We start from the raw sequence: 25,575 nt of genomic DNA on the forward strand, positions 1-25,575 counted from the left end.
TAAAGCTCTCTCCAACCAAGACCGAACTTGATAGTCAAGAGCAGAAGGTAAACACTTGCACCACACCACACTCATCACATAGTCCCACTAAACCTACACAACCAAAATCCACACATAGAAACACTAAAAAAATCACGGTGACTCTCAGTAATAATCTGTTCAAGCAACAGAGACCTCCTAAGCAGAAATGTAAGCAACCTCCCACCACCAACACAACCCAAATGACACATAGTCCACAGACTCAGTGTGCCACTCAACCACAGCCCATAAAGCAAAACAACGTACCCAATACACTACTCATAGGTGACTCTTTAGTCAGGCACACTGATGTCCCACTCACCAGGCTAAACAAGGAGAAGGTTACTGTCAGCTGCCTGTCGGGTGCCAGGATCTGCCACATAACCCACGCAATCAGGTCACTCCACAACAACTACAAATATGACTCTGTGATTGTCCATGTTGGTGTGAACAACCTGGGTTTTACCTCCCTGGACTATATGAAAAGAGACATGGAAGTGCTCTCCAATCTTGTAACCCAGGCAGGTATGCCCTAGCCCTGAGTAGCATTCTGCCATTGCCCAGAATAATACCACAGTACAAGGACAAAATTATTGACTTCAACAATTGGCTAAGCTTCTGGTTTTATTCTAAGGGGATCCAGTATCTGTCTGCCTGGGATGACATGGTCGACAGACCACAATGCTTTGCCAGAGATGGCCTGCACCTGTCACCCCTGGGATTCTGGATACTGGCAAAAGCTCTTGCCACCCCTATAGTGCCTTTTTTAGGCAAGGATCAAATGACAAATTCACCACAGTAACAGGAACAGGCAAGCAAAAACTTAAGGTAATGCTACTCAGTGCTAGAAGTCTAAATCTCAAAATGCACTCATTCAAGGCACTCCATAAAATGGAGAACATTGATGTTTGTGCAGTGACTGAGACCTGGTTCAAGGCTCCAGAGAGCACCCCCGCATTACCAGGCTATAACTCATGCCACACTTTTCGGCCATCTAACCTGGACCGGAACACCATAGGCGGAGGTGTGTCCATATTCATTAAGGATATCCACACCTTCAGGCTAGTTGCTCAGCATAATGCAGCCAAGGTTATCCAAGTGCAACTAACTCTGGCAAAAGTGCAATCCAAATTGTAGCTTGCTACAGATCCCCCACCATGCCCAAGGATTCCCACTTCTCTTTTCTTGATATACTGGAAAATATTAGGGTTCAACCAAACACCCTAATATTGGGTGATTTCAACTACCCCACCATTAACTGGGAAAACTACTCATGTACCAACTCCTTCACTCACCGCTTTCTGGAATTCATAAATTCCAATGCCTGGGATCAACTTATCCACACCCCCACCAGGGGTAACAATATCCTAGACCTAGTCATTACCAACATGAGTGAATGGTGTTCCACACTTGAAGTCAGCTGCTCATTGGTCAGATCTGACCATAAACTAATCGCCCTAGATATCCACATCCCACCCCACCCCATATTAAGGAAACCCCAGTAAAACATTTCTCCAAAGCCAACTTCATGCTTCTTAATACAGAAGTGGCAAACTTCATGACACCCATGCAGAAGGACAATACAGTTATGACTGCTGAATCTCACACAAATGCACTCTATAAGCACTTACATGAGTGCATGGATTGTGCTATCCCAAACAGAACCAAGATGCTATCCTGCAAAAAAAGGAAGCCAATCTGGTGGTCCCCTGCCATAAACAAACTCTACAAGAGAAAGAAGAATTTGCTGCAAAAGAAAGTAAAATCCCATTAGTGGAGGAGCTCCCTGGTCAGCCACAGCAAGAAGCTGAGATCCCTTATAAGATCCTCCAAAGCTAGTTACGAAAACAAGATTACCACTGATTCTAAGGACAACCACAAAGCATTCTATAGCTATGTCAAGAATCTCAATGGCAACACCCAGATCTGCTCTGAGTTACAGCACAATGGCACAAAAATTACAGAACCAACTGATATTGCTAACATCCTGGCAGATAGGTTCAGTGCTAACTTTACCCCCCTCTCAACCCCTAAACGGCCCATATCTATACAGGAAGAATGCAGAGTCCCTGTAATCACAACTTCACAGGTGGGGGTGGAGCCTGAATGGCTAACTGAAAGCAGCAGTATTTTAGAGCTCCATATAACTAGTTAAATAAGACAGGAAAAAATATTAATTTTTTTCTTCAATGTTTAAAATCTTATAGATAAAGGACTAATTTACATAATTAGAAACTTTAGTGAAGTTTTACAAATAATTTCCTGTCAAAAAGTTTGAAGATATATTCACTTGTTAAAATTAGCAACTCAAAGAATTCCCACCAGGATGCTGCCTTAAAGAAAGAACTACAACAGATGGCATCTACCCTGCAGGAGTTGTCTTTGAAGATGGATGATTTTAAAGAGAACCTGCAAAATCTTAAAACAAGCAGTCAAAACTGGGCTGACACCCTCAAGGAAATGCTACAACAACACCAGACAAGGATAACAGGAATAGGCGTTTCTCTAAATGACTAAGAAAGCAGACTTAAGGAAGTGGAAACACAGAAAGAACTGTTTCTTAAACAAAACACTTGGTTGGTTAATAAAGTAGATGACTTGGAAAATAGGGAGAGGGGAAATAACATCAGGATTTTCGGATTTCCTGAAAACACAGAAGGTGAGGATATTATTTCCTTTTTATCAAGCTGGATCTCTGACTTTTTAAATTTAAAAGAAAGACTTTCCTTTGGCATTGAACGGGCACACAGAGCTCTTGGGAAACATGCCACTAACTCAAACTCTCCTCCTAGGTCAATAATTATCAAATTTCTTTCATACTTGGACAAGGAACTGATTTTAAGATCTGCTTGGAGGAAGGCACCTCTAAAATATCAACAGAGCCTAATAAGATTTGATAACAACTATTCATCTAGAATAATGGAACAAAGGAAAAAAGCGTGGCCAATGATAAAGTTTCTGAAACAAAATAACATCAAGGCACAACTAGCATATCCAGCTAAGATAAGAATACTGTATGCCAACGAGATGAGGACTTTTATTGACTTAGAGGAAGCCTCTTCATTTATTAAAACTAATAATGTGATTACTTTACCAGAAGATATGGATTGAATGTCACCTTCTCTCAAGAGAACAAAAGAAACAAATGTCTGGACAGATGTCAAAAAGAAGAAGCAAAAGACTGATACTGTTACAGCCAAATCTCTCAAAGTATCTACTATGATATGAATTGTTTTAACATTACTTTAAAGGACCAATTTTACTGCTTGGAATTTTAAAACAAAGGTAACTAACTACGGGAATCTTTATCTATATTTTTTGAAAATAGATGACACAAGAGTTTTCACATTACTTCAGGTATGTAAAACAGGGTAGTTTTCTTTCACAGAAGGACGGTTATATAGCATATAAAATATTTATACTGTAATTCAACATACATAGTATATGTGTATTTTCTCTTAATTTTCTCTTTTCTTTCTCTCTCCTCTCTTTTTTCATTATTTATTTTAACTGCATCGTGTCTCCCTTTCTAAATTCTCTCCTATTTATTATACTAATATAGTCTGTATATATTTAATAACTCACTATCTATACATAGATAAATAGTAGTCTAAAATAATCTAGTTATAAGGTAGACTAATTGGAATAGTGAACTTAATTAATTGTTATTACAATATTTATTAGATTAATGATAGCCACTGTTATGCTGATTGGGATTGGGGACATGTTCATGATTAACTCTTAAATGTTCCATTCATGTATATATGTCCTTTGAATTATTTCCTTTTAGTATTAACAAATACATAAAAAAGGAGGGAAAATTGTGCTGTTGGTTAAGGGAAGTGAAGCTTTCTTCACATTCTATTTGTGTTGCCATAGCAACAGTAAATAATTGCTGCAGTTTCTAAGGACACTGTGAATCTGTGAAGTGCATTTAGCCTCACAGATAATAAATAATAAAAAAGTAATGTTGTTTAGTTATTAAAATGAAAATCAACCTAAGTCAGGTAAAATAAATACATAATAGGACTATTTGTAAATATTTTATAATTTATCCTCATAGGATTACATATTCCTGAAAACACAACTGAAATGTTCCCAAACTACATGTGCAGTGAAATGTAGCTGCTTGATTAAAAAGTATTACAGTGGCCTCTGAAAGACATGCGTGAATCAGCGTGCCTTTGCTGAAGGTTGGGCATCGGGCTGGCAACTCGGCACCATAAAAAAATCTACTGCCAATCATTAGCGGACCGGAGTTCCACTGTGGCGACCCCTAACTGGGAAAAGCCGAAAAGAAAAACAACTCATTTTAACATGCTGATTCCACAAGCTGTCTGCACTGTAAAAGTTACATTTTATATGTTACTTGAAATTGTCAGTCTCTAGAGCACATGAAAAGATTCATATTACTTTTTGCAACATGTTATATTTGCAGTTACCTCACACTCTGTAGAAACTCACTTGATAACTGATAACTATTCATTTAAAATATCAGTTTAAATATTAAATGTGCCCTTGAAATGCTAGTGACATTTGGACAAAATATAATCTGAACTGTAAAATGAATGACTTGAAAGAAGTGAAGTAATGTATAGATTTCAAAAACAGTTCTTGACACTACAGCATAAGTAAAAATGTATATTCACAAGGAAGTATTGAAATGTTTTAGTCTTCCAGTTAAAATAGCTTACTGTCAACAATTTGCGATATCAGAAAGTTTGAAGAGCTAGGAAATTACTATTCTTTAGTGATAATGATTATTAGAGAGATGTTAGACTCTGCTTAGTTTAATGAATTGTGGCATATGTTTATGAGGAAAAGTGGACTCAATTACTCACATTGGACTACACATTCCTGGAAACTCAACTGAAATGTTCCCAAATTAATTGTGAATTTAAATGAAACTGTCTGATTAATAAGCATAATTTACTTTAACAACCTGAATCCATAAGCTATCTGCTCTATATATGCTACATTATATATGTCACTTGCTATATTTTCACTAACCATGCATTCTAAACTAACTCAATTGGCAACTGACAGGTTATTTATTTGAAATATCAGTCTAAATATTAATTGTGCCCTTGAAATATTGTTGCTGTTTTGACAAAATAAAACTTGAATTGAAAAAAGGAATGATTTGAAGAAGTGAAGTATTGTACAGATTTCAAAGACAGCTATTGACACTACAATATAAGTAGAAATGTATACATGCAAGTAAAAATTGAAATGCTTCATACTTTTAGTTAAAATAGCTTATTGTTAACTTGTTGCTTTATCAGAAAATTTAAAGAGCTAGGAAATTATTTCTAATTTGTCTTTATAATGTTTACTAAAGTGATGTTAGTCATTGACTTGTTAAATGGATTGAGAGTCATGTACAAGACGGACTGCTGAATGTTATTTCTGTTTATCTATGTTTGCTGAATTTCTTTTATTAGTACTGATTTAAAACAAGGGAAAGAAAGGGAAGGGAAATCTTTGTTTTTGGTCATGGGAGGAGAAGCTTAAAAGTATTCTAACTGCCTCGAGAACTCTCTAAGATGCTCTAAATACTATTTGATTAATACTTACCTAAGGTAAGTCTTGATTACCATATAAGTACCTTCACACTCATTCTCGACACGATGTGATTACCCATTCTGGAAGCAGGAGGTGCCCTATGCAGGGTGGGAATTGCCAGGGTGACCATAGTTCATTCTTAGACTCTGCTTTGTAAATCTATAAATATGTAAAAGCACTTCACACTAGAATGTAGGGTGCCTCTACTCTGAGTCAGGATACCACTGATAAGCCATGTCTTTTCATAAGTGTAAGTTGAAGTTGGTGAGCTGAAGAGTGAGAAAGTAAAGGAAGATAGTACACCTACAGTAAATTCATATTTCATTGGTAATCACTCATTGTCTCCTGTAGAGTCCTTTTAGTCAAATTATTTTAGTAATAATCTATTTTTGTTGGGTTATTTAGTGTACACTCCTCTGTTGCATTTAATTTATCCAAAATGACTTATGTCTGGGATCTCTTAAGGGTAACTAAATATTGGATATTTTCTAAGTCTAAGTCAACATAATAATTGTTTACACTACTAACATTCCATCCTGATATATAAAATACCATAGAACAATAACAGAATAATATAGAATTTCATATCTCTTTTAAGCAAATTCTCCATATAATAATTTAACATATGGAGCTCAGTTGATATTGTTGGTTAAAGGTATGAGTGATAATCCAATAGATCTATCTTTATCTATTGGATTAGGAATGACTTTCATTCCATGTTTAATGGGAAATTCATATTTACTTGTATTTGATACTTTAGAATTAATGTTTTATAGAAGTACTTTTTAAAGCCTGACCAGGATTTTACTATACTTATATTTAAATTCGAAAGAACATTAAATTACACTCCCAAGTTCACACACATAAAAATAACATCCAATGTTATCAGAGAATATGGTATAACTATTATAATCAAAATAAAAAAAAGAAGCAAAAAGTTTCTTCCAACAATAACTTGAAATGTATTTAACATTCTTATCATTAAATACTAATGGCTTAAATAATGTAAATAAAAGATCAAACTTACTAAAATATATAAATCTAAATAAGGGAACTGTGGTTGAAAAAATGAACAATCCTAAAACAAAACAGGAACCCAACAGTAGCCAGCAGGAAAGGATGTTAATCAGAAAAAGACACTTTCTTGAATGTAAAGTCAATTTAATAAAATTGTTCACGTTTTCATCACTTTAAGTAAAGTAACTTCTTCAGACACACAGACAAACAGCAGTTACATAGTTTCTGCACCATTTAAACCATGTAGCATAAAGTCATGTGACTAGTAACAGCAGTAAATTAAAGGTGCAAAATACAGTAATTCAAACCCTATTAAAGTAAATCTTAAAACTTGCATACTACCTTGAATAAAAGATATGTATGCAATCAGTATACAGTATACTAAAATTATGTTAATGTCATAAATGAAAAGCTAAAAATACACTATCGTGTAAGGTTTCTTAATTTGAGCAAACATACAATGTTACAATTCTCATTCAAACCAGGCAAGCAGAAAGCATTAATAAACTATGTAGCTGCTGTTTGTCTGTGTGTCTGAAGAAGTTACTTTACTTAAAGTGACGAAAACATGAAAAATTTTATTAAATTGACTTTACGTTCAAGAAAGTGTCTTTTTGCAATTAACATCCTTTCCTGCTGGCTACTGTTGGGTTCCTGCTTTGTTTTAGGAAATCTAAATAAGGCACAAGTAGTATTTCTCCAGGAAACACATTTTCAGACTAATGATAGCTTTATTTGGAACCCTAAGGACTATACAGTCTTAGCTCAATCCTCCTATAGAACAAAGACAAAAGGAGTATCAATCCTCTGGGAGAAAAACATAATCACTCCAAAAGTTATTTATAAATGTGAAGACAAAAAAGGTCTACTAGCATTTGTTATAATTAAATTTAATAACAGAATATGGACCTTAGCTAATCTATATTGGTTCCCAGGAAATGGAGCAGGAACGGTTAAAAAACACTTAGATTTTATTTCCAACAATTATAAAGGAAATCTTATACTGGGAGGAGACTTTGATTGTACCTTAGAAGCTTCTGAAACCACCAAGAAGTCTTTTTGCATAGCAACTATTTCAAAATCCTTAAAAAATAGATTGATTCATTTCATTTAACAGACACTTTTAAAGTAAAAGATGATAAATCCTTATTATTTTCCCATAAAGACCATAGATTTGGAACACAAACCAGAATAGACAAATTATTCGTAGTTCAAGATTTATAAACAAAAATCCTCAACTTCTCAATAGTTCCATGCCCCTTCTCAGATCATGACTCTCTGATAATGAAGCTCCAAATAGAGTTTAAACCTTTAATCCTCTCAACTAGAATTCCATCATATGTCACAAAAATTAAAGAATTCAGACCCTGGATGTTGTCAGAACTACAATTATTTCTTGAAATGAATAATACAACAGAAATCAGTAGAGTCATGGTTTGGGACTCATTAAAAGTGTATTTATTTGGTAAGACCCTTAGCTGGTACAAAAACAAAGTTAGAGAGTGGGAATCGGAATAATTAGACTTGCAAACTAGACTCTAGACAGCAAAATCTAAAAAAATCAGAATTGTCCAGAAGTCAAAAAAGAAATAGAGGAATTAAATAAAAAATATGAAATTCTAACACACAAAACTTGTCTAGCCTTGGAAAAATTAAAAATAAACTCATTAGCCACCTCCCCCAGATTTATACATAACTTATCTACAAGAATTAAAATACAATCTGAAGCAAATAACATTAGTAGTATATATCATGAAAAGAAATGGAAAAAGTATCAGATATAGAAGACATATTTGAAGCCTTTTGGTTCCATTATATGGAACACTTCAAAAAAGATTTAGATACCAACAAATAAACTTAGATACAAACCTTATCAATATAAAAACTTAAAACTAGACCTACAAAAAACTATATCCTACAAAGAAATTGTTTGACAAGATAAAAGAAAGTAAATCTAACAAAGCTCCAGGGATAGATGGTATAATTACAGAAATTTACAAACTACTCCCTTCAACAGTAATCTCCCTTTTTCATAAAACTGTGCTAGGCGTCCAGTCAGAAGGAAAAATACCACCCTCATGGAAATTTTCTCTCATAACACCAATTCTAAAAGAAAATAAACCATCAGACCTTTGCACCTCATACAGACCTATATCATTACTGAATAATGATTACAAAATATTCATGTCAATCCTGGCTAACAGAATGAAAATCCCCCTTTCAAAGGCAATTAAAAATGATCAGACTGGATTTTTATATAACAGGCACACACATGATAATATTAAAAGGATACTTACTCTTATAGATTATGTGAATAAAGAAGATAGAGAAACACTTGTAATTGGATTAGACATAGAAAAAGCCTTTGATTCCCTCAACTGGGAATATCTGTTTAAAACTTTAGCATTATTTGAATTTCCTCCTCCCTTCATCTTATTACTAAAAACATATATATTAATAACTTAGCCTACATTAAATTAGGTCCTTTCACGTCAGAATCTATCCATATAACAAAAGGTACTAAACAAGGTTGCCCACTTTCTCCTATTGTATTTGCTTTGGCTATAGAAATACTTGCAGAAATAATACACAATAATCCAAGAATAAAAGGAATAGAAGTCTATGATTAGTACATATCTAAAATAATGCTTTTTGATGATGATATTTTATTAACCCTATCAAACTCCAAAGAGTCATTAGGAGACCTAGAAGACATAATGGAGAAATTTTATAAGATTTCAGGTCTTCACTTTAATAGATCAAACTCAAAATTTCTATTTTTAAATCAGAAAAAAGACCTACAAGTTACAGATAAATCCATCATAGGAAAACAAGAACGTACGCTAAATTATTTAGGAATAGTGTTATGCAAAAATATAAACAAAACAATATTAATAAATTATAAAAACATTATTGAAACAATAAAAATATATACAGAAAAGTGGAACAAAATGATATTAACTTTTGAAGACAGATTGCAATCAATAAAAATGGTCTTATTGCCAAAAATGCTATATGTAGCATTAGCAACCCAGTTAATTCCTGAAAGATGCATTCTTAAAGAAATAAACTTGTGTTTAATAAAATTTTTATGGTATCCCAAAAAGAATAGAGTAGCTCTAACTCATCAAATTAGTCCCTGGAAACAAGGAGGATTGAACTTCCCAGAAATAGAAACATTTATAAAAGCCTCTATGCTTAAAACTACAATAGACTGGATGAACCCAAATTATTTTGCCAACTGGAAAGAATTAACAACGGCTATATTAACAAATGGATTTAATGTGTTAAAAATGTTTTAATAGTAGACAAATCAAACAAACCCTGGTACATACTATGCATAAGTATACAATATAATATAACAAAACCTTCTAAAACAACACCGATTAATCATTACATCAATTCCTTTAGGAAACGTATCAATGCAAACATAGATCTAAAACTTTGGTTTGACCTTTTAACCCCATTTGTCATTACTAAGAACTTTCCTCACAAAATATATAGGGAAACAACCTCCTGGGAACAAAATGGATTTTTATGCTGGTTTCAATGTGTAAATAAATTAAATGTTTTAGATATACATATGATAAAAAACACTTACAATATTCCAACACAGCACTGGTTAACTTTACAAAGCATTCTAATGTATACTCAAGACTTATGCAGATTAATTAATAATTCCTCATTTAAAGATATTCTAAATCTAATAAGTTTTCTGTATGAATCTCTTATGTCATCCCTCTCCACAAAGGGGGAGGCTCTACCGAAATATCCAACTACAGGCCAATTGCCATACTCTCTCCCCTAGCCAAAATAATGGAAAAATATATCCAAAAGCAGTTCATGAACCATTTAATTAACAACCATCTCCTGGCAGATACCCAACATGGCTTTAGACCTCACCATATCACAACTACAGCCCTATTAGCCTTCTCAGACACCATTAATTCCTATCGTAATAATAACCATATCTCCTCCGCTCTATTCCTGGATCTGTCCAAAGCTTTTGATATGGTGGATCACCAACTGTTAATCCACTCACTAAGACCACTCTGTCCAGAACCCAAATCTCTTCAATGGTTCGAGTCCTACCTAAGTGGTAGACAACAAGCTGTACTCTGGCACTCAAAACTGTCCACCTTATTACCAACTAACCTAGGTGTCCCACAAGGGTCTATTCTAGGCCCTCTGTTATTCTCCATCTTCATAAATGATCTACATACTGCCATTCCTAATGTCAACTGCATTCAATATGCAGATGACTCAACTTTGATATGTTCAGCCACGTCCCCTGCAGAGTTACAGCAAAGGACCCAAACTACCTTCAACACTGTAGAAAACTGGCTAGCCAACCACCGCCTACTACTAAACCCCAAAAAGACCAAAATGCTTATATTCTTACCTACACTAAAGTCCACCCCCATTAACCTCATAATTAAATCCAAAGATGGCACTATAATCTCTCCTGACACTTCAACTAAACTACTAGGTGTCACCATTGATACCCACTTAAAATATGACCTACACATCAACCACCTAATCAAAACCATTAACAAAAAACTAGGCCCACTGTATAGATTAAAGAACTTCTTAACTCCCCTAGCCAAGGTAGCCATTGCCCGTTCCCACCTTCTCTCATCTCTTCTGTATGCGTCACCTCTCCTTCTAAATAACAAGTCCAATCTAAATAAACTTACCACCTGTTATAATCATATTGCCAGATTTGCCACCGGCCTTTCTTTTAGGACACATCACTGCATTAACCTAACTCAGCTTGGATGGCTTGAACTTCCTAGTCTCGTGTTATATAACCAACTGATCATAGCCCACAAAATCATTTACACCCCTGATAACACTCCCTCACTCAAACCCCTAATTTCCCTGTATAACAATCCAAGACCACTTCGTTCCTCCAACAAGGTGCTCATCCAGACTTATAAAACCAACAACCAAGCCGGAGACTCTCTCATGTCAAATTCCCTAGGTAAGGCCTGGAACTTATTACCCCCTGAGATAACCTCAATTTCTTCCCGGTATCACTTCAAAACCAAGCTCAAACTATACCTGGGCTCCAAATGGTCTTGCTACTGTACTAAGCCTGGCTAATTCTTACACTAATATATTAACTGTTACTCACGTCCTTTCATCTAACTAATAATCTCCTAGGATAGTATCATATAGTTCCTATAACTATATAATTAATGTCTTCTGCTGACTTCTTGTTGTAAAAGATATCCTGTTGCAAATTGTATTTCTTACATTTTCAGCCAACCTAAACGTTTGTACTTTTTGCCTTCTTTATGTTTTATATGTACTACTCTTCGAGCTTTTCTCCCCGGGCCTCCGCTGAAAATGGACATATATCCAGTCGGATTATCCCGGTTAACAAATGTAAAATAAAATAAATAAATAAATAAATATATAATGGTTGTGAAAAGAAAAATTCCATTTCAAATCTATATAAAGAGTTAGTAACATATAAAACAATTCCCAAACCATCATACTGACAGTTCTTAACAAAAGGTCAGTCATTGCAGTTAACAGAAGAAATTAAAAGTAACATCTTACTATCAGTTAATTACACCTCTAACACACAGTACTGGAAAATATTTAACTGGAAATACCTACATAGAGCATTTTTAACACCAGATAGAATTAAAAAAGATCAGTACTACTAAAAATGTTTTTTGCTGGAGGTTTGACAAGTCAAATAAAGCAGACTGGATTCATATTTTTTATGAATGTAATAAAATTAAATCATATTGGAATGGAATCAATAATTTTTTACAAGCTTTATTTAATTAATCCTTTACCTTAACTAAAATATTGATAATACTAAATGTAAATGAAGGTCCCTACCTGAATAAGACAAATATGTATTTGTTATGGACAATACTTGCTATATCTAGGAAATGCATAACCAGAATGTGGAATTCAAATACACCCCCGACCTTGGAAGAATTCTACACTTTACTGAAGACAACTGCATTGATGGAAATAAAAATCAAAGAACTACGAATCTATCCCAGGCCATTGGTAAATAATTCTTGGAAGAAAATTATATCTTTGTTGGACACTCTGCAATAATCAATATTGTATCTCTGATAACTGATCTGTTAATTCTATATTTAATAACATGCAGTGTATATAATTGAAAGTCAGGCTATTGTAAATATTGTATATAGTTGTTTAAAATTATATTTAAAACTATTATGTAAATGTTATTTTAATTGAAAATAAAAAAAAAATATTTGAGGAAAAAAAAAACTTCACAGATAGATCAAAAGCACCAATCGTTAAAGCCAAAAACACAGCATCCATTGGACCGGACAACATCCCAGGCTGCATTTTACATGAACTTCAGAACAAACTGGCTCTCCACCTAAGCACCATGTTCAGTCATAGCCTCACGTCAGGCTTTGTGCCACTGAATGGCGCACAGCAATAGTTATCCCACTCCACAAAAGGGGAGCCACCACTGATCCTGGGAATTATCGCCCTATTAGTGTGATGAGCCTGGTCTGCAAGGCCATGGAACTTACCATCATGGAATTCATAAACAAAGAAATTGGTAACCTTCAAACTCTGGATCCCACCCAGTTCGGGATTGTGAAAGGCAGATCATGCCTCCTGAACATGGTCGACTTCTTTGAGGCAGTCACCAAAGTCATAGACAAGGGTAAGGTGGTTCACTAAGCCTATCTTGACCTTGCCAAGGCTTTCAACACTATCCCCCATTCTGGAATTATAGCTAAACTCACTAAACTAGGTATAAATTCCTATGTCACAAGATGGGTTGCCAACTGGAGTACTGACAGAACCCACACTGTAAAAGTTGCAGACTCCAAAACTGACTTCAAACCAGTGACAGGTGGAGTACCAGAGGGTTCAATCCTGGGACCTCTCCTGTTTGGTAGCTACTTCTCTGAAGTACAGGCTAATACAGAAGGCCTCTGGCTAATGAAGTTCGCAGATGACTGCAAACTAGGAACTATAGTCGAGTCTCCAAATGATGTAGACATCCTACAGAAGGGCCTCACTGAGACAGAAGCCTGGTGTCAGAGCCATGGCCTCAAGTTCAATGCCAAAAAGTGCATTGTTATCCCCTTTGGTAAAAACTCTGTACCCATAAACTACCACATAGGTGGCAGTCTTCTTAACACCGAATGTGTGATAAGAGACCTTAGAACCCAGGTGGACAGTAGTGTCTCCTTTGATAATCACATTGCCACAGTAGTCAGGAAATCCTTCTACATGGCACACCTCATCACAAAAGGGTTCTCATCCAGGAAAAAAGAGGTCATTGTTCCCCTCTTCTGGATACTCATTAGACAATTATACAGTAAATTCCTCTTTTGTAATGTACCTCACAAGACATCTGCAGCAGCTGGAAAGGCCACAGAAGTACCTCACAAGGAGGATTACTGGCCTCAAACAGATGCCCTACACTGATCGTCTCAAAAAACTCCAGCTTTACTCTGTAGCATATCACCTACTCTGAGGTGATCTCTGCCTAACATATAAAGCTATGTCAAACCCAGAGCTGTTGGACAAGCTACACCTAAAAAAATCCAAATCCCTCCAGGCTACACGCTTTAGGGACCTAAACATTATCACCACAATAAACATGACTTTCTGGAGGGATAGATTCCTGTCTCAGAGACTTCCCGTACTCTGGAACAAGCTACCCACCTATGTCAAGCAAAGATCCTCATTAACACTCTTCAAGAAAAATCTTGATGAGTGGATGGGAAATAGGAAATACATCCCGGGGATCATTTCTGTACCTCTGCTCGACAGGGGCACAGGAAATTAACTTTCTTGGTTTGGCGTAAGCCAGGGAACTTTATTGGCTAGGCTTACTTAGGCCCTTGGGTCGATAGCCTAGTACTTACCTATAAACCTATGAACCTATTGATAGGTAGCTAGAGAAATAGAGATATAGAGAGTGAAATATAGATAGATAGATAGATAGATAGATAGATAGATAGATAGATAGATAGATAGATAGTCAGAGAGATAAGTAGACAGTGAGATAGATGTATAGATAGAGTGATAGATAGATAGATAGATAGCTAGATAGATAGATAGATAGATAGATAGATAGATAGATAGATAGATAGATAGACAGATAAAATTCTTAAGAAAGAAAATGCTGGCTCAGGATTTATGTCACATAAACCTGTTTATTACAAAATCTTAAGCACCATTATTCCTAAGTGGAAGTGTTTCTTCAGAATAATAACCAATAGATCACATGTCCTTAAATAATATGTTTAAATGTGTTTCAGCCAATAAAACTTTGGTCCACCAAAAATAACAAATTGAGTTTGTGTACATTGTAGCAATACTTATAAACTTCAGTGATACCTTATCATTATTTCCTGTGACTTATATACATTGTAGCAATACTTATAAACTTCAGTGATACCTTGTCATTATTACCTGGGACTTATATACATTGTAGCAATACTTATAAACTTCAGTGATACCTTATCATTATTACCTGGGGATTATATACATTGTAGCAATACTTATAAACTTCAGTGATACCTTATCATTATTACCTGGGGCTTATATACATTGTAGCAATACTTATAAACTTCAGTGATAACTTGTCATTATTACCTTTCGCTTATATACATTGTAGCAATACTTATAAACTTCAGTGATACCTTATCATTATTTCCTGTGACTTATAAACATTGTAGCAATATTTATAAACTTCAGTGATACCATGTCATTATCACCTGGGGCTTATATACATTGTAGCAATACTTATAAACTTCAGTGATACCTTGTCATTATTACCTGGGGCTTATATACATTGTAGCAATACTTATAAACTTCAGTGATACCTTATCATTATTACCTGTGACTTATACACATTGTAGCAATACTTATAAATGTCAGTGATACCTTGTCATTATTACCTGGGACTTATATACATTGTAGCAATACTTATAAACTTCAGTGATACCTTGTCATTATTACCTGGGCTTATATACATTGTAGCAATACTTATAAACGTCAGTGATACCTTATCATTATTACCTGGGACTTATATACATTGTAGCAATACTTATAAACTTCAGTGATACCTTATCATTATTACCTGGGGCTTATATACATTGTAGCAATACTTATAAACTTCAGTGATACCTTATCATTATTACCTGGGACTTATATACATTGTAGCAATACTTATAAACTTCAGTGATACCTTATCATTATTGCCTGGGGCTTATATACATTGTAGCAATACTTATAAACTTCAGTGATACCTTATCATTATTACCTGGGACTTATATACATTGTAGCAATACTTATAAACTTCAGTGATACCTTATCATTATTGCCTGGGGCTTATACTGCATTTAGCAACAGCTGCCGCCGCAGCGCCCTGTATTCAAAGTAACTCACCCATTTTCTACCGCTACTGTTTTGGGATACCCTGTCTGTGATGAAAAATAAAAAACTTCTTATAGTTGTTTCATGTGTTTCATGTTTACTCAAATAGTTGGTGGGGTCAGCTGTTTTGATGGCATAAAGATGCTGCTATATTCTCTTAAATACTTGTCTTTCCAGTTTAAAATAAAGGGCACAACAGACAAATAGCCACATAAACCACTCATTTTGTACCACAGTCAAAACTACCATTCAGTGCTATTTCCCTTGAGTAGTTTCCAACCATTAAGCTGTTACCCACATATACGTACCTACATTGTGAAAAAGCCCCTCACTTTTTCAACCCTTTAATTCTGTCAGGACTAACTGATAGTTTCTCTGTATTAAACTCAAAGTCAAATTTAAAATTCTTCCCCTTTTAGTAAAAAATGATTGGATAGATTCGAAGGTCTTGGTTAAATAAAAAGTCTTAAAGACCCCACTCCAGTTTTTATGTAAAATCTTCACAATGTTTATTTTTTTATTTTATTTTACATTTGTTGACTGGGCTAGTCTAACTGGATATATGTCCATTTTCAGTAGAGGCCCGGGGAGAAAAGCTCCAGGGAAAAAAAAAACATACAATTTAATAGAGAATAACATAAAAATAGTTTTATACAGCAATAATTATACCATAAAAGCAGTTATATACAGCAATAATTTTAGTATAACATGTTAGCTAAAGAAATTGTTAAAAGAATATATAAAAAATAGAAGAATTAAAAGTTTTTTTTTTTTTTTTTTTATAATCCACTCTTACAAGAAACAAGTCTTAGAAGGGTAGTATACTAAGTAGACTAACCTTCCACACCTTCCCCACTCTATTATAACTATATACTTTGCTAACTAGCTACTAGCTGTGTTCCTGCAGGACTCCTGACTAACCTTCTACACTCTCCCACTCTACTATAACTATATACTATGCTTACTAGCTTTATACACTATTTCCCTTTCTTGCCCCTTTGCTCTACTTACTTGCTCTGCCTCTCTCCTCCTTTTCTCTCCCCGTGCTCTTTTCCATCTTCCTACCTCATCTCCTTACTAGACTACTGTTTCTCACTCTTTCTCTCTCTTGTATTACTACATTAATCCCTTTAAATCTCCTACTTTACCTCTTTCTCTTAGACTGATTATTGATAACTAATTGCTAATCTTTAGATGATTTAATGTTATGCTGCTATTGACCTAGTATAAAAACTGTAAGTGCCTTAGGTATTTGTTCCTATTACCTAATGTATATTCATATTTACTTAAAATGCTTTTTATATGTCTCTTAATGTTGATCAATGTGTGGAGCTTTTCTCCCCGGGCCTCTACTGAAAATGGACATATATCCAGCTAGACTAGCCCGGTTAACAAATGTAAAATAAAATAAATAAATAAAATAAAAGGTTAAAGTATACTAGTAACAATTTATTTCTATGTGAGAGAAAGGATATAGAAGTATTTTAAGAAGGTTTGTAATAGGAGAAAAGTAAAAGATCAGAGTCAAGAAAATGCTAGTCAGGGTTAGAACAGGAGCATAACCAGTGGTTATTGAAGTAGAGCTTTAGATTTCTTTTAAAAAGTGGGAGAGAGGTCAGAGATGTAAGGTCAGGTAGTAATTGATTCCATACTTTACCGACAGAGTTAGAGAACAAGGAATCACCAGCTAAGTTTTTAGATTTAGTAATATTTAGTAATAAAGACAAACCCACCTCCATAGGTATCACAAGGGATAAGAAACTAAGAGTAATGCTACTCAACGCCAGAAGTCTAAACCTCAAGATGCACGCACTTGAAACTCTCCTTAGCATGGAGAACATCGATATCTGTGCAGTAACAGAAACCTGGTTCAGGGCTCCCGAGAGCACCCCAGCACTACCAGGTTATACCTCATACCATGCTTTTCGGCCCCAAAACTTGGACCGAACCACAAAAGGAGGGGGAGTATCGATATAATCAAAGATACCCACACCTCCAGGTTGGTGGCAAAGCACGAAGCATCAGAGACTATCCATGTGCAACTAACAGTGGGTAAAACTGCCTTCCAGTTTATAGCCTGCTACAGACCACCCTCCCAAACCCAGGAACCCCACTCGGCCTTCCTGAGAACACTGGAAAATATGAAGGTCTCTCCAAACACCATTATATTGGGCAACTTCAACTACCCAAGCATAGACTGGGAGCATTACTCTAGCTCCAACACCCTAGCCCAAAGGTTCCTAGAATTCATAAACTCAAATGCTATGGAACAACTTGTTACCACTCCCACAAGAGGAGAAAACATACTGGACCTGATCATCACCAACATAGGAACTCTATGCTCCAGACCAGAAGTGTATCCCTCACTGGTAAGATCAGACCATAAACTGATCTCACTGGATATTCACATCCCGACCCCACCCCCTGCCCAGAAAACCACAGTGAAAAACTTCTCTAAAGCAAATTTCACACTCCTCAAAACTGAGGTGGAATCCTTCAAAGCCCCCGGGCCTGTGGAAAATACAGCCCAGACCGCAGAATCCTTTATAAATGCATTCTATGAACACCTTCAGGAATGCATGGATCATGCAATCCCAAATAAAACCAAGACCCAATCCTCCAAAGGCAGATGTCCTGTCTGGTGCACCCCAGCCATAAACAAACTATACAATAGAAGGAGGAAGCTACTACATGATAGAGCAAAATCCCAAAAAGGGAAGGCATCTCTGATCAGTATTAGCAAAAAACTAAGGGCACTCATAAAATCATCTAAGGCCAGCTTCGAGAAAAAAATTGCACAGGATACTAAGGATAATCATAAGGCTTTCTTTAGTTATGTTAGGAACCTGGGTGGGAATTCCCAGATATTCTCAGAATTAGTCCAAAATGACAAAAAATACACCAAACCCACAGACATTGCCAACATCCTAGCTGACAGGTTCAGCGCTAACTTCTCCCCCCTCCCCACCAAAAGGGCAAATATCTATCCCAGCAGAGTGCTGCCCCCCTGACATCTCAGATGCTCAGGTAAGAGCTGCCTTCTCCAAAGCAAAAAACACAGCATCAATGGGACCAGACGGTGTCCTGGGCTGCGTCCTACATGAAATCCAAGAAGAGCTAAACCCAAACATAAAACTACTGTTCAATCTCAGCCTTACTACAGGATATGTACCCAAAGAGTGGCATACAGCAACAGTGGTCCCTCTCCAAAAAGGTGGTGCCTCAACGGACCCTGGAAACTATCGACCCATAAGCCTGACTAACTTGGTCTGCAAAGCTATGGAAAGGATCATCATGGACCTCATAAATAAAGATATTGGGGACCTACAGACACTGGATCCTACCCAGTTCGGCTTTGTTAAGGGCAGATCCTGCCTCTTAAACCTGGTCGACTTCTTTGAAACAGTCACCAAGGCCATTGACGAAGGGAAGGTGGTCCACACAGCCTACCTGGACCTCGCAAAAGCCTTCGATACAATACCCCACTCAGGCATTATAGATAAGCTCACCAGCTTAAATATAAACCCCTATGTCACTAGATGGGTTGCAAACTGGCTCAAGGACAGAACCCACATGGTTGGAATTGCTGGAGCCATGTCAGACTCCAAACCAGTTACAAGTGGCGTCCCACAAGGCTCAGTCCTGGGACCTCTCTTGTTTGGTATATATTTCTTGGAGGTACAGGCCAATAAAGAAGGACTGTGGCTGACCAAGTTCGCAGATGACTGCAAACTGGGCGCCATAATCGACTCTCCAGCCGACACAAGCGTCCTCCAAAAGGGCCTCATAGAAACAGACAAGTGGTGCCAGAGCCATGGCCTCAAGCTAAACGCCAAAAAGTGTATAGTCATGCCCTTTGGCAAAAACAAAGTGCCCACAAATTACCACATAGGTGGTAATCCATTAAGTACAGAAGAAGTAATTAGGGACCTGGGGACCCAAGTTGATAGCAATCTCTCATTTGACAACCACTTGGCCAAAGTGGTTAGAAAAACATTTTATATAGCCCACCTAATCATGAAGGGATTCACATCTAGATTAGTGGAGGTCATCGTGCCTCTTTACTCATCCCTCTTCAGGCCCATAATCGAGTACAATGCCCCTTTTGGGATGTACCTTACCAAACACCTGCAGCAACTGGAAAGACCCCAAAGGTACCTCACCAAGAGGATCAAAAGGCTCAAACAGATGCCATATGCTGCCCGGTTAAAGAAACTCCAGCTCTACTCAGTGGTATACAGCCTGCTCAGAGGCGAACTGTGCCTGATGTATAAAGCCATGTTAAACCCGGAATTAAGGGACATGCTGCACCTCAAAAAATCCAAATCCCATCGAGCTACACGCTCGAGAGACTTGGACCTCAGCACTGAAATAAATAGGACATGCTGGAGGGACAGATTAATAACCCAGAGGCTCCCTTCACTCTGGAATAAAATCCCAGTCCAGGTTAGGCAGAGTCCCTCATTGACTCTCTTCAAGAGGAATTTTGATGAGTGGATGGGAGATCGTAGGTTTACCCCGGGTATCACTAATGTGTCACTGTTAGACGGAGGCACAGTATACTAACCTCGGGAAAAGGGCATAGCAAAATTAATTTAAAATGGGTGGCGAAAGCCAAACATACTCTGGCTAGGCTTATAAATGCCCTAGGGCAGATAGCCTAGTATGAACCTATGAACCTATACTATTCAAAAGCCTTTTGTTTGAGGAGCGTAAATGTTTGAGATTGCTATATGGTATAATGAAGCTAGAGAGTATGGGAGTATTATGGGGTTGATAAAGGGCCTTGTATGTTATTGTGAGTTGCTGAAATTGTATCTGATTCAGAAATTCTAACCAGCCTAGTTGTTTCAGATTTAGACAGTGATGAGTTCTAAAAGGGGAGCTTGTAGCGAACCTGGCAATGTTATTATAGGATATAGCTAGTTTGTGAAGGTTCTTTTTAGAGAGGTTAGTGTAAATGGGAAAGGCATAAAGAAGAGTTGAGAGTAAATGAGTTCTAGCTATAGCGGACCTAGCTAGTGGTGTAAGATAAGGTTTTATTCTATAGAGGGATCCTAATTTTCTGTTAACTGACTTTACTGTGGCATTTATGTGGGTATCAAAGTTGAGATTATTGTCAATTGTGATTCCTAAGAGTTTAGTGGTTAGATCGGGAGAAATAAGGGTGCCTTTATTAGATGTGAGAGTGAAGTGTACAAGGGTAGTCTTTTGGGTTGGTGTAAAGAGTAAAAGTTTAGTTTTTGGGGGGTTAAGTAGGAGGCAGTGGTTAAAGAACCACTGTTCTACTGTATTGAAAGCTTTTTGTGTGTGCAACTGAAGTTCAGCCTGAGAGGTGGCTGCACAGACAATAGTAGAGTCGTCTGCATATTGAATACATGTGGAGAGTGGAATGGCTAAGTGGAGATCATTGATGTAAATGAAAAACAAGAGAGGGCCTAATATGGAGCCTTGTGGAACACCTAATATGATAGGCAAATGATTCAATAGTGTATTTTGCCAGAGTACAGCCTGCTGTCTGTTTTCTAGATAGGATGTGAAGAAGGATTTGGTGATTAACCATGTCGAAAGCTTTTGATAAATCAACAAAGACTGCTGAGGAGAGGATATTTTGCTGCGGTTTTCATTGATACAGTTTGTGAAGGAAAGCAAGGCAGAAGAGGTACTGTGGAAAGGTCTGAATCCATGTTGACAGTTTGCTAGTAGGTTGTGATTGGGAAGATGGTTCATTAGCTGTTTGTGGACACACTTTTCCATTATTTTTGCAAGTGGGGAGAGCAGTGCTATGGGACGAAAGTTGGACATTTCGTTGGAGCTACCACCTTTGTGTAATGGGATAATGTGAGAAATTTTCCAGATGGATGGGATAATACCTACATTTATGGTTCTATTTATTAATATGGAGGTGGGATAAGCTATGACTTTAGGTGCTATTTGCAGGAATTCAGCTGGGAGTTTGTCAGCTGAGGGGGTAGTTGCCTTTAGCTTTTGGAGAAGGGTGCCAATATATGATGTGGGCACTGGTTCTAACTTGAATACTGGGGGTGCCTTGGAGGTGGGAGTTTGTAGTTTTGAGATATCAGGGGATAAATGGATTGCCAGAGTTTGGATAGTATTGGTAAAGAAAGAATTAAAGGCATTAGCTGTTTCAGTTGAATTTTCAGGATTAGAGCCATAGTTACCTGGATAAAGAAGTTTATTAATAGTAGACCAAAACGTCTGAAGTTCCCTGAGGGAGGATTGTTGTAGGTGGAGATAGTAGTTCTTTTTGTCAAGTAGGATGTTTTTTTTGTATTATTTCTTTGCTGTCTGAAGGTTAGATGATCTGTTGAGTTCTTAGTAGTTCGCCATTTAGCCCAGGATTTGTTTCTCTGAATGATTAGTTGCCTGGTTTTGTTTGAGAGCCAAGGAGCAGGTTTAGCTTTATTTCTTGTACAGTGTATTGGGCCGTGATGGTCCAGGATTGATAGGAATGTAGAGTTGAAGTTTTCAACTGCTTTGTTAATTGGGAGGGATCTTAATGGTGACCAATTACATTGTTTAAGTTCTATTTGTCCTTACTCCCAATGCCTTGCTCCAGCCACATGGCCTTGCAAAAGTTAGTTTCACCTTTGTTACAAGTAGATGTAAAAGTGTATGAAAAACTTAAAATTACTTGATATTTGCATCCAATCTGGTGATAATTTCTTGACTTGTATTGTCCAATCTTTTCTTTAGGTACTGCCTATCATAAAACATCTCCTGGAGAATTCCCAGTTCTTTTCAAATACTAAATTGTCTGAAATTAGCCTAGACAAGCTAACCATTTGCCCCCAATAACATTTTTTATTCTGTTACCATAGATAGTGACTACTGTAATGCAACACATTGTTTGAATGAGTTGCTTTTCTAATAAAATGCTGACTCATATTTTTTTCATAAGACATTCTTATGAAAGTAGTATCTAAAAATTGCATTTATTGATCCCAACCTCATGGCCAAAATGCAACATTTAGTAATATCGTTGATATGCATTAGAAATTGATTGAACTTAGTCCTATCTCCTATCCATAACATTAATATATCTTCTAGATAATGAAAACATTTGTAAATATATTTACAAAAAAATGAGTGGAACACAAAGTTAGATTCTTGTCACCATAAAACCATATTGGTGAAAATAGGGGCTGACAAAGCACCCTTTGCCACATAGGTGGTCAGTGTGTAGTATTCCCTTTCAAAGTAAACATAATTGTAGGTTAAAAGAAATTCCATGAATGTTGTTAACACTTTATTGTCTTCCTGGATGTATTGCCTGTTGCTTATTATGACCTCTGTAAACCAATCTAGTCCTACATCATGAAGTATTATGAAAAAACAAGATCCTTGGCATCTATACAAAAACGATCTGTTATAAAATATCACATTCTCCCTTACACCTACGAAAATGCACAAAAAACGTTTTTAATTTAAAATCAAAATATTTGGCATTGGCTCCATTTTTGAGCCTCCAGGTGTAATGATAGGTCTTAAAGGTGGTTCTAAAACAAATTTGTGTACCTTTGCAGAACCAAAAATTGAAACATTATTCTGAAACTGAATTGCATGCAGTTATATTTACCCCTACCCCAGAGTCATTCCTGTTGGTTTTATGAACCAGCACTTCCCCACAACTTCTTTAGCTAGCCTGATTGAGATGGTATCTTGAGGCAGTGTAACAATTGTGCTGTGCTGCCTGAAGTTCATTTGTTACTCAAACAGCATAGCACAGTGCGTGCGAGATGTACATAAGTAATAACCTTGTAGGCAGAAATGTCACACAGAGTAAAACTCAGACACCCAAATCATCAGTAGTACAACACAATTTCTCCAAGGCCTTCACAATACAGATAATCCATCATACGCTGAGGTTCTAAAAATTAACTTGCCTAAACCTTAAAGACCTCCAAACACAACACATGCACAAGGCACACTCAGCAAGTTCATAGGTTCATAGGTTACCTACCTAGGCTATCTGCCTGAAGGCATTTATAAGCCTAGCCAGGATGTGTTGGCTTTCACCGCCCCCTTAGATTAGTTCACTGTGCCTCTGTCCAGCAGAGCCATTGAAGTGATCCCCGGGGTAAACTTTCTACTTCCCATCCACTCGTCAAGGTTTCTCTTAAAGAGGGTTAGCGAAGAGCTGTGCCTAATGTAGATTGGAATCTTGTTCCAGAACATGGGAAGTCTCTGGGGCAGGAATCTATCCCTCCAGCATGTCTTATTTATTGTTGTGGTAAGGTTTAGATCCCTGGAGCGTGTGGCTCGAGGGGATATGGTTTGCTTAAGGTGGAGCATGTCCATCAATTCTGGGTTAGACGTGGCCTTGTATGTCAGGCAGAGATCACCTCTGAGTAGGCGGTATGCAACAGAGTACAGCTGGATTTTCTTCATTCGAGCTGCATAGGGCATCTGCTTGAGGCCAGTGATCCTCTTGGTGAGGAACTTCTGTGGCCTTTCCAGTTGTTGCAGGTGTCTTGTAATGTACATCCCAAATGGGGCATTGTACTCTATGATGGTTCTGATGAGTGATGTGTAGAGGGGCCCAATGACCTCTTTCAATCTGGATGCAAACCCTTTTGTGATTAGGTGGGCCACATAGAAGGATTTTCTAACCACTTTGGCAATGTGATTCTCAAAGGAGAGGTTACTATCTACTTGGGTTCCCAGATCCCTTATTACATCTTCCGTATTTAGGGGGCTACCACCTATGTGCTAGTTTGTGGGTAATTTGTTTTTTCCCAAAGGGGATGACTATGCACTTTTTGGCATTTAGCTTGAGGCCATGGTTTTGACACCAGGTATCTGTCTCAGTGAGACTCTTTTGGAGGATGTCTGTGTCAGCTGGAGAGTCAATTATAGCCCCTAGTTTGCAGTCGTCTGCGAACTTAGTCAGCCATAGTCCTCCTGTGCTTGCCTGTACCTCTGAGATGTATATACCGAACAGGAGGGGTCCTAGGACTGACCCCTGGGGAACGCCACTTGTAACCGGTTTAGAGTCAGACCTAGCTCTTGCCATGTGGGTTCTGTCCATGAGTAAGTTGACAACCCATCTCATGATGTAGGGGTTTATGTTCAGGCTGGTGAGCTTGTCTATAATATCTGAGTGGGGAATAGTGTTGAAGGCCTTTGCGAGGTCTAGGTAGGCTGTGTGGACCACCTTTCCCTTACCTATAGCCTTGGTAACTGTCTCAAAAAAGTCCACCAGGTTTAGGAGGCATGATCTGCCCTTAACAAAGCCGAACTGGGTAGGGTCCAGTGTTTGGAGGTTTCCGATGTCCCTGTTAATGAGATCCATAATGATGCACTCCATAGCTTTGCAGACCAAGCTAGTCAGGCTTCTAGGGCGATAGTTTCTGGGGTCCATTGTGGAATGGAATAACCATTGATGTGCACCACTCTGTGGGCATGTAGACTGTGGAGAAGCTGAGTTTAAACAGTGTGCTTAGGTGAGGGGATATTTCATCTTTGAGCTTGTGTAGGATGCAGCCTGGGACACCGTCCCGTCCCATTGATGCTGTGTTTTTGGCTTTGGAGAGTGCTGTT

This window comes from Protopterus annectens, chromosome 4.part0, assembly GCF_019279795.1.
Source record: "Protopterus annectens isolate FY-2018-M chromosome 4.part0, PAN1.0, whole genome shotgun sequence".
Classification (NCBI taxonomy): Eukaryota; Metazoa; Chordata; order Ceratodontiformes; family Protopteridae; genus Protopterus; species Protopterus annectens.